At 33.5% G+C, this 16745-nt stretch overlaps 1 non-coding gene and 1 pseudogene across 1 annotated transcript; both read left to right on the top strand.

The window, feature by feature from the left end:
- LOC115452259 lies at positions 1-8742 on the top strand. Its single transcript, XR_005113064.1, has 8 exons — positions 1-65; positions 144-485; positions 554-720; positions 799-1373; positions 6696-6748; positions 7607-7657; positions 7833-8088; positions 8302-8742. It is a non-coding gene; the product is annotated as an uncharacterized LOC115452259 (transcript).
- A 3125-nt stretch (positions 8743-11867) lies between these two features.
- Positions 11868-16745, top strand: part of LOC115455427 — a 7623-nt pseudogene continuing 2745 nt past the window's right edge.

Here is a 16745-nt window from a genome sequence, read left to right as displayed (position 1 = left end):
GCGGTACCACATTCGGAAAAATATCAGTAGCGTTCCACCGATCATCTGGAAAGATGATGTTCAAAGTAAGTAACTTCTTCAGTATATTTGTTTTAAATTTAATATATATATGACAAAAATTTATTCAAAATTTATTTTTTCAGTTTTCAGTATTGTTGATGGTGTGTACTGAGTGTATATATAGAGTTACCGGGGCATCGTTCTCCAGAGTGTACGTTCAAAATGGCCAAGAAGTCGTTCCGTTGGAATATGTTCAATATGGCGCGCCAGCAGTGTCAATACCTGGACCACAACTAGCACAAATATCTGCGGCACCAGTTGGCTCATTGCTTCCAGTTGCGTCATCACACCATCTGATCAATCCATGTGGCGCACCTTGCGTCTATCCAGGATCAGCAATTGCTTCAGTAGCTCAAGCAGTATCTCCCACTCCTAACTTCATAACATATAAAGCGAACGTTCCAGCTGTTGTAGAAACTAGTGAGGTAAAAGCAATCCTTATTTTATTTATAGGCAAAATTTAAAAATTCTAAATACATGTGATTTTTATTAGGAACCAACTGGTTACGAATATTCTTATGTCGTTTATGATGACGGTACTGGTGATCACAAAACACAACACGAATCAAGCGACGGCGCAGTAGTACGGGGTCAATACTCGTTTCTCCAGCCCGACGGCTACGTACGGGAAGTACATTATACAGCTGATGACTTAAAAGGGTAAGTTATTTGGTAAATCATTATAAGTTCGGTTTTTCCTTGCTAAACTATTATTAACAATTTATGTTTAATTATCAGTTTTAACGCTGTCGTCAAAAAGTTCTTGCCCGCCAATGTGGAAGTAAAAGACGAATCTAAAGAAGAACATCTCCCGCATATACCATGCCATGATGTTAACCACGGATCTGTTAAAACATCAGGACATCAGGAAAATCATGAAGATCATCACTATCATGAACCGAATACGAAAGAAACTCATCACAAAACACAGGAAGTAGCTTCCAGTGACGAAAGTCATGATGAGAAACACAATGAAGAGAATCACAAGTCTGTCGAAGATACTCATTCTCCAAAAGAATCAAATGAGAAGCCAAACGAAGCATTAACAAAAGCATCGGCAGAGAGTAGTGCTGAATCAGAATCGTCAGAAAAAAGTATTGAGACACAAGAAATTCACAAAGAACATTTAAATGAACCGCATCATGAACATGAAGTCGATGGTGAACACAAAATACACGAAATTTTCGAAACGACAGAACACGAATCCATGAGGGGTCCTGATTACCAAGACATAATCAAATGTATCCAAAAATCAATAGACAGTAAAGATCAGATGCCAACACCACTAGCATATATCGTTCTGAAAAATCCATGCTAATTATAACTAAACAATTTACATTGAAATTAAACAAATTTTCCGGATTCTATCGCGGTTTTTTGTATTTTATTTTTTATTTTTCTCCCAAAAAAAAATAGTTTAATTTCAATGTCTAACATTCGCGTAAACTTAAGAAATGATTATGTAAACAATTTACATTTATTATGTCTAGTCTTAGAGAGAGAAAGTAAATTGTAACTAATAAAACATTTATAAAGTCAACTACATTAATGATCTTGTTATGTTTAAACAAATATATTATAAAGGCAAATTACTACTATTTTCGTTTGTTCACAAATATTCCTTAAATATCTTTTTAACTATTGTCTCATTGGAAATATTTTTATTGCTTCTGAATTAATCAGAATACTATTAAACAACATGTGGTATGTACTCAATACATAAAAACTGAATGGTGTTATTAATCAAGCAATCGATCATAATCATACCGGACCTTTTAAGACAGCGCTTAATTTGGAGTGATAACATCGAATTTTGGTTGTTTTGTAGGCACATACTTTTGATTAAAAAATTCAAACCACAACCTTGCCCTGATTTTAAATCGTAATAGTCATCAAACTGCACCGATATAAGTAATTATATTATGTCTTCTATTTATTAACGTACATAAGTACCTAATTTATGTTGTAGTAGAGTTTCAGAAAGTACAATCTTAAATAACTTTTACTTATACATATATATCTAAATATATCATTAAACTGAGTAATATAAATGTTATTTAAAAATCAAAATACAAACCGTCAATGCGGTTTTCCCAAAAATGTAAATAAGGAAAGAGGTAAAAAATTTACTGATATTTTTCAACGGCATTTCCTATAGTATAAAACACACATTTATTTATAATTTATATTCTTGGAACAGTCCCTTTCGATACAGATCAACCGTCGACAAAAAAAATAAAGCATGTAAATTAAAATTCCATTAATTTAACGTCGTAGTATAATTTTTAAAAGTTTATTAAAAATCTTACTATCAGGAAAGGTTTGCAAAAAAATGGAACGGTTGCAAAAATAACGTCGACGCTAACCTTACAAACGAATGCATACGATAAATTCTTGTAGGCTTACACCCAAGGCCAGTGGCAAGTGGAACGTTCATAGTCTGCAAAACGTAATAAAATTTCCTCAACCGTAAACATTAAGAGTGCATAGTTCTAACGAAACTAATAGAATTCTTATAAACGTGTTTTATGAACCATTTTTTTTTTTATTTGTAGAGAGACATTTTAAATTGTTATTATTTTTTAAATGTCAAGTTGTCTCATGTTTATGCACTCACAATATGAAGAATTATCGGATCATTTACACAATTCACGTTTAAAATATGTTCTAAATAGTTAGATAAATATTTTAAGTTAAATATATTATAACCTTTATTTTGAACTAATATATTATTAGGTAACTCTCGAGATACAATGCGCCAAAATTACAGGCACATCGTCCACGATGCGTGTAATTAAATTATCTACAACACCCTCAACGATTTGGAGCAAAGCAATACTTTAAATAATTAAAACGTTATAGACTGCTAATGTTTGCACCAGATTTATGCAATATAACGTACTACCGAATTGTTTCAAAAAATTGCAAGGTGAGCGATGCGTAAACTGCTAATTAAAGATATTAATGGCACTCCCATTTTTAATGACGTATAAATATTTATTTTATGATAGTTTTCCTGATACTTTTATTTTATTAAACAAAGATAAATGTTGTAAATTCAATTATACTATATTTTATTAACGCAATCATATCTAAGAATGATGCTAGTACTATGTGGTAAATTAGCATTGTATAAACGATATTCCTAGATCCAATGGCCAATTTGCAATTAACATAAACGGAGTACAGCAAATATTACCAAAAAGAGAAATTAATAAAATACATAATATAATTACTTGCACTTAATTCCATATTTGTAACATAGCTACTCAAGATATTGATCAAGACATTCCTAAATATCGAAATACATTGATATTAATTTGAGGGCTTGCGCGCCAGACCGTAGATCAGACATGCTCATGCGCACTTAACGTTACATTCGAAATACAATATCCTTTTAAATAAAGTACCTAGTTACTTGTATTATAGATGTAATTTTATTATTTACTTTTTTAATGTGCTACAGTAAACCACATTGTTAAATGTTTGTCTAGATTTATTCTGATGTGATCGTGTATAGTATAATAGTTATATCTCTAACCTGCTTGTAGTTATTATAAAACCAAATTAAGACTTCATATCTCACATCTGACGTCGTTGCCGCTAAATCAACTTACCGAGTTCCATTTTTATGGGTATATATATATATATATATACCCATAAAAATGGAGTATATACCCTAACCGGGAAATTAAAAAATCTGTCTTAGGCGTGCCACTTTTTTTCGTTGTTTTTAAAGCTAACGTTATCAGTGCAATAAATTAGTTCCTTATTTTATCACAACATGGCGTGGTTTTTTTATTTTCTTGGTATAAATGCTAGCTATAAAATAGATTTATATTGTTTAATGCTACAATATACGTATAATGTCCAATACAATACTGCAAACAAAATCGCTTACATCAGAAGCGAGAAGTGTATTTTTAAACGGAAGCCCTATGGTATTCATTAGTACATCACAATCACATAATTAATACCTATTCTACAAGTTTACAACACAGGCTTATAGAAATCGTATAATATAAACCATTTACCACAAACTACCGCACCATTGCTGAATCGTGTCTCTAAAATTAATTTTAAAAAGTAACAAATCATATTCTCTCTTTATCCTCATGACGTGTTACATTCAACAAATTGATCCCTATCGAATTATAGTTAAATATATTTCCATATTATAATCTGTAATACACAATGTATTGTTCCGCTTCCGAGATTAATACAAAGAACTTAATATCCCATTAAGATCCGGTTTAAAATACAAAGTAACATTTTCTTCAAACACTTTAAACAATATAATATTGATAATTTTAAAACAGTTGAATGCTCTCTATAGCGAACTGATATTTTTGCGCAATACTGAACTAATTGCGCCCAATCGACGTATTTTTAGGTTACTAGTGTGAAGGCAAGGTCGAACCTGTATATAGTATGTGTATGTAAATTTGTAGAATACATTTATATATCTTATCATACAAAATGTTATTGACAAGATAAAATAATACGAAACAATGATGTATTACAAAAGAATGCTTAATCTGTATACTTTAATCCGTATCGTTGACAGTCCGGATGTGGGTTTGAAGGCTTATTTTCGTCGCCTTATGCATGCAGCACGATTTATTACTTACCTCGTTATCCACACTACATAAACTAGTATTATACACGCTCAAGTAGCGATATACTTATTACGAATGTTAGAGGTTCATGTTACGTCCTTTCGATATATGCCCGAATAAACCTGTATGCTAGTTGATTTTAGAAGACACAAATCAAAATGTCATTTAAACAACCAAATGATTTATTACCCAACAGAATAATTTAAAAAAAAAATGAACTTATTTGTAAGGAATTCTAATCTTAATTAATATTCAGCGATTAGAAAATATATTACAAATGTTGGTTCAGACAAGGACTGCGTTGATGTCTTTTGCAAGACCATTTCATTCGCTGTTTGTTCTATAAACTCGTAGTTACAAATATAAATCACTGGAATTAAGACATTTTAGTTATGAGGACACGAGTTGCGAGTAACGTAGTAACACGTACGGTGCGTTCACTTTACTTTTTATTACTTTTGACTTTGAACCCACGACATTGAGTTAAAAAGTTAATATAAAAAAATAATTATCTGTGAAACAAAGAAGTGCATACATTTGAAATGTTTCCATTAAACCTGACCCACATCTTTTAATATCGATAGTTTGAACAGTTGGCTGTGCAAGCGGTTATCTGTCAAACATTCTTTGCTGTGTTTCGTGAATGACATGTTGTGAAATGGACGCGAATTACGATCTAATTCCTTTTGCTTATGTGTAAAGTTGATTTAATAACCGACTTGTTTTATTTAGAATGCTAATTTATATTTAACTTTGTTACAATTGCGAAGTTTTATTGCATGTAAATCATTTGAATATTTCTCTCTATGATACTTATGATATTTTTTTTTATTGCTTTTGATGATGACACGAGCTTGCTCTTCGCCTTATAGTAAACGATACGACTGTCCATTAACAGTAGAAACACCATCCAACTCCTTAAATTACAAAGTATTGTTTGGTATTCCACCGCGCTCGCCATCCTGCGACATGAGATGTTAAGTCTCATTATGTCCAGTAGTTACACTGGCTACAATGTCCTTAAAATCGAAATACAACAGCGACTGCACATTGCTTCTTGCCGGCAGAAATAGACATTGCGGTGGTTCCTACCGAGGCGGACTCACACATATGAAAAACCTACCACCAGTATAAATGAACATTGTAAACGGACTCTTTATTTTCTTTATAATTATTATATATTCTGCTGGTAATTCTGTTTTTATTTGTTAGTATTTATAGTTGTGTTTCACTTTTGACCACAAAAAGGAAACGAGGTAATTCAGTATTATAGTCTTCAGGGATAACATATTATCCTTCAACTAGAAAAGTAATTTTAAATTTGAAGTAGTTAAAAAAAATTACACGTTCAAACAACATACATAATTTTCTTAAAAATTAATATGCGTATTTACAAATATTAATTAGAACTAGCACGCATAACTAGCAAGAAACAATTAAAACCTAGAAATTCTAGTACATAAAGTAACAAATATTGTTCTTACATAATTACTTATTCTGTAATTACTCCGTTCAATTAACTCGACAAATTCATTGACGGCTGTTACAGTTAATTAATCTCGTTTTTACGTACTTTACTGCATTCCAATGTAAAATTAAAACTGTAGCTGTAATAGCAATAAAATAAATATACGATATTGTACTTTTATTGGCGAATTAATAATTTAATATCTTAACTCAATTATTAATACATGTACGAGATGTACATATATGTTGGTGCAGGCTACGATATATATTCTAGATACAAGTATGTGAATATATTTGGATATCTATTAAAATTAATGTTTGTTCGATGAAATTTGCACACAGAATCTTATTCCCGCATTAACGTTTCGTTTATATTTTCTCTAGAAATACATTTGTTACGAAAGTGGAGAAAAACCTACTCAAATATATGTACTGGCCTCTGAGTCTACCCAGTTTGGGAATGTTGCATTCTTTTGGACCACTGATGTCTAATGTAATTGACGCGTGTATGAAAATAACACAAGCTTTTACATAATCAATTCATTTCAGTATTCGGAATTCATTTGGATTATGATAATTGTTCTTCTGGAGTCATGTCCCAAGTCAGGCAATAAAAATATTATGTAAGTTTATACCCAAAAGACATACACGAATCGCCAGAGAGTATTTCTAGGCTCGATGAGACCGGCATGATTGTGAATGGCATGAGATAGCCACCTGTTGTCATTCTATACTTTATCTGAACGGCATCGCGTTTACCATCAGTTGCAATGCAGTCACATTGTCGTGCCAGAAGTTAAAAAGTCGCGAAGGGTTGTAAGATGAGACGGATATAGATACCGAAATCATGAGTGCTTAATAGCTCATTGATTTTTCAGAAATATATATTATATATACGCATAAACTCACGTATGTTTCTACAGAGACGTAAAACCATGGAGTAGCGGTAACTTGCCATCAAATCTAATTTGATATCACAATAAAGTCAAAGAAATTAATTGTTTTATAAAAAAACTTGATACATTACGAATATAAACAGCTTCTTCTTTATTCGAAGCAAAACAAAACTCGAAACATTTATAACATCCATACAATTTGACACTGGTTGTAAGATCAAATTGTCATCCGTGACAAAATGTATTAATGACTAACAGTACAAAAATTAAAATAAATAAAAGGTGTTTTAAAATTTTGTTAACATAAAAAGCTACAAAAAAAATATTTGACTAGAATATTGCTCTTAAACGACCCCATCAATCACGAACAATGAAAACCCACGTCAGCCGCCAATTAAACTTTTCAATCGAACCGGACATTGGTCATTAACGTACACATTTGTATCGAATCCGGGACCTTGAGGCCATGTCAAAGTTAGAGTCAAGGTACTCGCATTTCTTTGCCCCACCGCGCGAGCAAACACTGCGGCCACGATCTATAAAACCATTCGGTAAGACAATTGACATCAATCTGCACTTGATCGTTCAGTAGTACTTACAAAAATGTTCAGCAAAGTAAGTTTTAAAAATACTGATTTATTATATAAGTTTAAAAAGTATTATGGTACAAAAATTAATTGTGTCTTAAACACCAATAACCTTGCTAGATATAATTTGCTTGAATTTAATGAAGAAAAAAAGATTCATAGAAATTTTAAATTCATTTCTGCAATTGCTTTATTATTTCTAGATCGTAGCTATCAGCGCCCTCCTGGCCGCGGCCAACGCTGGTCTCTTAGGCCACGGACACGCTGTTCTCTTCCCAAAGCATCGTCCGTCACGATGAAGCTGTTGTGCACGGTGCTCCCGCCGCACACTACGTCGCTCCTGTAGCCCACTATGCCGCCGCCCCCGTCGCCCACTACGCTGCCCCCGTCGCCCACTACGCTGCCCCCGTCGCCCACTATGCTGCCCCTGCTGCCCACTACGACGGTCACGATGAATACGTAAGTAACGAAGTTCTAGTACACACAATAAAATATATGTTATACTTTGGTAAAGTCCTATATGTAATAGACGAAAGTATATGACCCCAAAAAACGATTAATTCTTAGCCCTTTAATTTCATTATGCTAATTATTATATAATCCGCTATTAAAGAAGAATTTTTAAATGTTTGAATCCTTACTAACCGTTTTATTTTATTATTCTTTCTTTAGGCTCACCCTAAATACGACTTCGCTTACTCCGTGGCTGACCCCCACACCGGCGACCACAAGTCCCAGCACGAGAGCCGCGACGGAGACTCCGTGCACGGCTCCTACTCCCTGGTGCAGCCCGACGGCTCCGTGCGCAAGGTCGACTACTCCGCTGACGCCCACAACGGTTTCAACGCCGTCGTGCACAACTCCGCCCCCGCTGCACACCCCGCCCCTGCTGTGCACGTCGCTCCCGCTGTGCATGTCGCTCCCGTTGTCCATGCCGCCCCGTTGTACACGCTCTCCCCGTTGTACACGCTGCCCCTGCTCATGGCTACCATCATTACTGAACGATCATAACTTAACATAAGTGAAAACCAATGATTGTATGTCTGTAAGAGTTTATTTATGTATGTGTAAATATATGCGAATAAAATGTAAATAAAAAGAATTATGACTATATGTTGTGTATTATTATTACCAATAAATTATTATAATTAATAAATTAAGCGAATGAAAATAGTCCTAAAGAACAATAGAATAATATTATGAGACCAATAAACATACTATTTATGAATTCATAACCGATGTTGACAGAATATTAAGTTAAAGTCCTTAGTTCTCCTGAGTAACAATAGCTATAACATTAATAAATATAAAGAAGCCATACTAATTTTAAAAAAATATTTTCTAATTTTATGTTTCATTAGTGGTGATGTTCTATATATTGTTTACAATTAAAAGAAACCTTAGTTCTAACGTCAACTACGATATCGCAATGTTGCTAATTTGTCCACATCTGATATAATGCGAATTATACAAATTTCTCCGGAGTTTCTTACAAAGATTTCTTTTTCCTTTCTGGTGTATAATTATAATTCGTAGTCTTTTTATTCATTTTTAGAATAGCGGCGATAGCCTAGTTGAGTATGAAATGAACTTCCGTGACGAATTTCCGCAGGATCAAAACCCAGGGGTACGCACCTCAAACTTTTTTAGTTATGTATATTCCAAATATATAAATTATATATATAAATTATCACTTGCTTTAACAGTAAAGAAAACCATGGTGAGAAAACCTGCATACCTGAGTTCTCTATATAAAATTTAAGGGTACGTGAAATCTACTGCACTAAGGCAGCGTAGTGGACTAAAGCCTAATCCCTCTCAATAGTAGAGGAGGCCCGCCCCAACAGTGAAACAGTAAAATACAGGGCTATTTATATTGGAATAGCGAACAGTTACAAAATAGGTTAATACCGTTATTTAATAACATGGTAGGTAATTAATAATAAAAATAATGTTACTGTACAATTCAGTTGTCCTGTAGATCCACAAGTTGTGGTTAGTTGAAGTTAAAGTTAAGTTGACGTTAAAAGTCGCTTATTCATCCCAAAGGATGAATAAGTAGTATATTTCTAATGATACAAAGAAAAAATATGACTTTCTCGTGACGTACGTTTGGCAAAGTTGTTCGAAACACAGTGACTTTAAATTGTTTTATTTTAATATAAATAATTACCGTGTTAGCCAAATTTATGTTGCAGTTACTTTAACTAATCAGTAAATAATAAAAATGTACATGACACCGTACAGTTACGAACAATACTCTTCCCATAGTAATATGTATAAAGCATAAATTCAAACGACAGAGGTGTTAATCGAGGGGTCTCTATTTTGATCACTATCGACGGTTATAATTAATAAAATTCTATTAAGAATAATACTTAAATACAATATTAAAAACGAATTATTCATTATTTAATATTTAATAAAAAGATGAACAAGCCCAAAAGTAAGCGTATTAATTACTATAAAACAGAAGAACCACATCACCAAATTACACTCGTTCTGTCAGCTGAAGATAGTTTAATAATGCGCAGTATTTATACTGTGTTTCAAACAAGAAAATAGCAACCTACTGCTTATTGATAGAAATAGACAAATGCAGAACTACTCAGACCAATCCTCATATACGACAAACCTACGTCAAAATTTTCCAAAACTTTAAACGAAATCGCAATAGAAAACGATATTTTGTTGCTCTGTAAATTAGAATAAATAATAAACCACTAATAACTTAAATACACGCCTGAAGTAACATTCTAACAGTATTTGTTTACTACGACTATTTAATTACAAACGGAACATGTATTGATTTAGCTAACCTAGGGCGGTCTCAATTGTAACCTAGTTTTGACTTCGAGTTGGTAACAAATATACCTTGCTTCAAATTTGAAAGGATATTTTCTGATGGTTTTGATAATGCACTTTACTTTTAATTTTATACGGTAAATATATTTAATAATTAAAATAAGCTAAAATAATTGTGTGGAAATAATTTTAAGCTACTTCAAGAAACTAATATAATATTGATATTGACATTATATGACCCCTAAAAACGATGAAAAATATAAGCCTTATATTATATGTACCACTCTGGTACGATCTTTTTAGTACCTACTAACTTAATGTATATAATACTATCAGCCTTATATTATTATATTGTCCCACTGCTGGGCACGGGCCTGAGAGGGATTAGGCCTTAGTCCACCATGCTGACCTAGTGCGGATTTCGCACACCCATAAAATTCTCATAAAAAATTCAGGTATGCTGGTTTCCTCGCGGTGTTGTCTTTCACCTTTGAATCAAACGATAATTCACAAAGAATACACACATATTTTTAGAAAAGTCACACGTTTGTACCCCTGGGCTTTTAACCTGCGGACATTCGTCTCGGCAGTCCGTTCCATACCCAACAAGGCTCTATCCTCTGATTGTATAGGAAATAATATTTTGTAAAATACTACTTGTAATTTACAAGATATTAATTATGTATCAACAAGATTACTGACAATTATGCATAAAATTCTATATAGTCATTTTGTAACAACCATAACTATGTTAATTATGCGGTACACGTAGTTATCCTATTTCAGAAAGCAAAAATGACATCGACAATCCTAAAAATTACTGAAAAATGTTTAAACATTTGTTTAACTTTTTTGTAGAAGGCTTGATGATTACACTGCGTTTATTAGGCAAAGAATATTAAAAGTCATCATTCATGTAATGCCCATGTTATCGCAAGAGTCTATAGGTAGCAGCAATGGCTTAACATTGATTAGATCGTCTGCCTGGATTGCCTTTTAACATAATTTTTAAAATGCCACCTATGGTCATGCAATCCTTATATATTTGTAGTCTGAACTTGTACCACGAACAACTATGACACTAGAGCTCATCCTGCTTTGGTCAATAATATAGTATAACTTTACCAATGTCCAAACAAAACGCATTTGTATTAAAGTAATATGTTTCGACTGAAAGACTCTAAGGAATGTATTCATTAGATAGCATCATAAAATTATTTTAAACATCAAGTACACAATATACAATAATACTACTGGTCAAATGTAATATTTTGTAAATTAAAACTTGTAACCGCCAAAACGTAATAATTAACATAAACACTCAAAATATGAATAGATTTCGGCAACAAATGTGTACATATGTCGTTATTAGAATCAAGGTGCTTGCACGCATTCCGCCCCACCGCGGCTCGGGCAACTGACATGTATAAAATGATACCAACAGGACACCGGACATCAATCAACACTTCAACGTCCTACGACACCCACAAACCAACAAACATGTTCTGCAAAGTGAGTCTAATAATAAATAATATCACTGAAATAATGATATTTGCATTTTGCAATTTTAAAAGTGGAAACATTGAAATGGAATCAATAACTCATACTTTTTTCCAGATCCTTACTGTGAGCGCTGTGGTGGCCGCGGCCAGTGCTGGTCTGTTAGGGCACGGTGGTGCCATCTCCTCTCAGAGCATCGTGCGCCACGACGAAGGCGGCTACAACTCGTACGTCCATGGCGCACCTCTAGGCCATTACTCCGGCTCCGTGGCGCACTACGGCGCTCACATTGCTCCCTTCGCCGCCGCTGCAGGACACTACTCGGGACCCGGGGCCTACTACGGCGGACACGATGAATTTGTAAGTACTGCGCTATTACAACGTCCTATGAAGCGCTTCGAATAAATTTAAATATTTGGAATTGTTGTTTCAGGCTTACCCCAGATACAACTTCGCCTACTCCGTGGCTGACCCCCACACCGGCGACCACAAGTCCCAGCACGAGCCGCGACGGAGACGCCGTGCACGGCTCCTACTCCCTGGTGCAGCCCGACGGCTCCGTGCGCAAGGTCGACTACTCCGCTGACGCGCACCATGGTTTCAACGCCGTCGTGCACAACTCCGCGCCCACCGTACACCATGGCTTCGCCCACGGCTACCGTCATTACTGAACATAACCGACTCTAGCTCATCTGCAACCACCAAATGTCTGACTTGTTTTGTATTTATTTATAATTAAAAATTTGTGTGATAATATCATGGAAATAAAACATGATCACGTATAACCTTTTTTTTTAATTAATTGAGCTACAATTCATAGTTCTGAGTTCGAAAAGGAGCACAAGCCACTACAAAGTTTAGCTATGCTACACAAATTACTATAAACGCTGGACATAAATTGCCCTGATATTAGAAATCGGATACATTTTACGACAGATATAATGGCTTATTTATTATTAATCATACTATATCTAGTAATTATTTCTTCTCGAATTATAATTTAAAAAATTTGCAGAAAATACTTTGGTCAGGAACTACTATCACAGGTCAACAATATATTGGAGCTTTAACTACTGTAATGACAATAGACTCAAATTGTCTGCCTTATAATAAGCCCCATACGGCATACCAGCTAAAATAGTTATAGTAACAACAAAAAAAAATCCGTAGTTCCGCATATTACACTGCACTGAAACGCATTCGTCATCCTAAGCTACAGTAATATTATTATGTTTCGTCTCATTGATATCTATTCGCGTATTTACTTAACTTAGCTAACAATAAAAATTAGGCACTGACCCCAAAAAAATGTACTGTGCTAAAAGTTTATTTTGTATTTCTTTGTTGTTAATATTCAATGACAGGTTGCAGAATAATAAAATAATAAGGAAAACAATAATTAGAAGCATTCACCGATAAATAAATAATCAAGAAAATTACCGTATATGAGAGTTCACTCAAACTAGGTACTCATGTTTAAAAATAAAACAACAATACTAGTAGTTATACCACTAGGATACTATAACTAAAGGGTTAAGATAATAAAAGCAAAATCATGACAAAATCTAACCCACTGCGTTATTGAAATATGCCTTTCTGAGATTTTTTTAACATTGCTTGCATAAAACAAGTCAAGGATGACGATAGGCTATTAAACATAATATAACCACGTTGGGAAAATGCATTTTTAAATAATTTTAGATGCGAATGGTATATTTAATAAAGGACGGTTCCTTGAACTAATATGATTATTTATTAAACACTCATTGTACTCGTACTGAATACAAAACGAATAATTCCTATCCTATTTTATTTTGAGAAGTTCTACTGCATCTTTGATATTCAACGTCAAATAACAATATTTTAATAGCCTATGTTGAAGCTATAGTGAACTCAACCCAAAAAGAATCAAAAATAACCTATTAGACTACTAGACTAGACTAGAGTCTTCGCAGTTTATGGTCAAGCAAAGATATTTTTAATATAGTAGTATTTTGAAGCTATACTTAACCCAAGATAAAATGAAGTTTTTTATATGCAACATCGAAGTTCAAGGTCTTATACAAATGAAATTAAAATGGATCTATTTCCGAAGCTATACGAAAACAAACACAAATTTAAATCCGATAGCGCGGTAAAATTATCGTAAAACAAACATTTAAAAAATGGGGCCAATAGATTCGCGTATTTACTTAACTTAGCTAACATAAAAATTAGGCACTGACCCCAAAAATGTACTGTGCTAAAAGTTTATTTTGTATTTCTTTGTTGTTAATATTCAATGACAGGTTGCAGAATAATAAAATAATAAGGAAAACAATAATTAGAAGCATTCACCGATAAATAAATAATCAAAAAATTACCGTATATGAGAGTTCACTCAAACTAGGTACTCATGTTTAAAAATAAAACAACAATACTAGTAGTTATACCACTAGGATACTATAACTAAAGGGTTAAGATAATAAAAGCAAAATCATGACAAAATCTAACCCACTGCGTTATTGAAATATGCCTTTCTGAGATTTTTAACATTGCTTGCATAAAACAAGTCAAGGATGACGATAGGCTATTAAACATAATATAGCCACGTTGGGAAAATGCATTTTAAATAATTTTAGATGCGAATGGTATATTTAATAAAGGACGGTTCCTTGAACTAATATGATTATTTATTAAACACTCATTGTACTCGTACTGAATACAAAACGAATAATTCCTATCTATTTTATTTTGAGAAGTTCCCTGCTGCATCTTTGATATTCAACGTCAAATAACAATATTTTAATAGCCTATGTTGAAGCTATAGTGAACTCAACCCAAAAAGAATCAAAAATAACCTATTAGACTACTAGGACTAGACTAAGTCTTCGCAGTTTATGGTCAAGCAAAATATTTTAATATAGTAGTATTTTGAAGCTATCTTAACCCAAGATAAAATGAAGTTTTTATATGCAACATCGAAGTTCAAGGTCTTATACAAATGAAATTAAAATGGATCTATTTCGAAGCTATACGAAAACAAACACAAATTTAAATCCGATAGCGCGGTAGTAAATTATCGTAAAACAAACATTTAAAAAATGGGGCCAATAGATAATCTCCTTTGGAGTCGGTTTTTCCAAGTCAGTCTGCGATTTTCGTGGGACTTGTACGAACCAGTACCCTAGAAGGGTTCATATACACAAACAACCGATCATAAATACTAAATCCAACAAATCGGGCCCCATTCTTTGAAATTTATAATTTGTGCTAATCCCGCGTTATTTAGGAATAAGGGCAAATGGTAGCAAATACCATGATTATTAATATAACGATAAACAAACATATACTCATACAAGTCCATAAGTGTGTCTTTTAATTGAAGAACTCACATACATTTTAGTAGATATAGAAACTAAACCCAGGATATCACAGTTCACATTCTAAGTATAATAGAACTCGGCCAACTGGCTAATGGTACTACAGAGGTATACAACACTTGCATTGCCCGCAGCTCTGTCTGTGAGAATAACTTTTACGGGATAAAGGTCCGCTTTAAATTTTCTGGGTATAAAAGTAGCCTATAGTACCCAGGAGGTGATGTAGCTTCTTATTAGTGACAGAATTTTTGAAATTGGTTCAGTAGATCGAAGGATAAGCCCTTACAAACTAACAAACAAACTCACACACATTTTCCCCTTATAATATTAGCATATATTTTAAATACATACTTTATCCTATAACTAAACATACATCAAAGAATACAGTTACAACTGAACAGCCAATAAAAATATAAACGTATATTCCATTTCATAATCACACATATTTGTGTATTGCTTGATACCGCGCAGCCCATATCTATGTAACTGATACGTTAGCCACTTCAACAGAGGTCTATCAATTCATGTGTACATAGTTCAGTGACACTTTCGCATAATAAATCAAATCAAGATGTCACCCGCAATCAAAATTAAGTAATAACAAAGAAGCTGCGATTTTAACTCGAAAGACACTATGACTTATGAGTTATGAAGCAATACACGAAAACAAAGTGATAGATGACTGATTTTCAAATAAGTAAGAATAAAAGGAACAATTTTATTTCTCATTTCATCTTTTCCCATTCAAGTCAATGTTTCTTAATTATAGGTATGAAAATAATTGTAGTTGGAATATTAAAATTATAAGTGAATAATTAATCCCACGACTTTACGTGCTTTCTGAGTGACAGGGCTATATACCGCCAATTTCCTGACTGAGAGCTGCGATTGAGTTGTTTTAATTTTGGACCCAACTCGAGATTCAAACCAAGAATCTCAGTACGTTATCGTACCGGTACACGTACGCATTTATAAGAATATGTTTAATGTATATGTTTTAATAAAAAACATGTTTCATAAAACAAAATGAATTTGTATTATGGTAACCTCCGTTAGTGCTCCGTATTTTTTTTTTGCATGAATCAGCTCTATAACGTGCGTTCCCTGGTTCTAAATAAGTTTCATCGCCCATAAACAGCTACAAAATAATAAACGTATCGTGGATGGGCTACCAGCCAAGAAAAGGATTAAAGATTATGAAAGTAACTAGATCTGACGATAGTTTTACGGTATTTCTAGTTAGACGATTTGTCAAGGGAAATATACCACATTTGATTATTACACTTATCGCTACTCACTTGGGGTTGAGTGGAATGATTATGTTGGCTTCTTTAGTCTTACGGTCCAATATCGACACTTGGGAGTATAGCATCATCCGAGCGAGCATTGGACCGAGTCCCTAACCCAATATATCCCACAGCGGCATACCAACTAAAACCCGACGTGGTA

Source organism: Manduca sexta, chromosome 26, assembly GCF_014839805.1.
Source record: "Manduca sexta isolate Smith_Timp_Sample1 chromosome 26, JHU_Msex_v1.0, whole genome shotgun sequence".
NCBI classification, from domain to species: domain Eukaryota; kingdom Metazoa; phylum Arthropoda; class Insecta; order Lepidoptera; family Sphingidae; genus Manduca; species Manduca sexta.
Note: the sequence above shows the minus strand (reverse complement) of the source record. Positions and strands in the feature narration are given on the sequence as shown.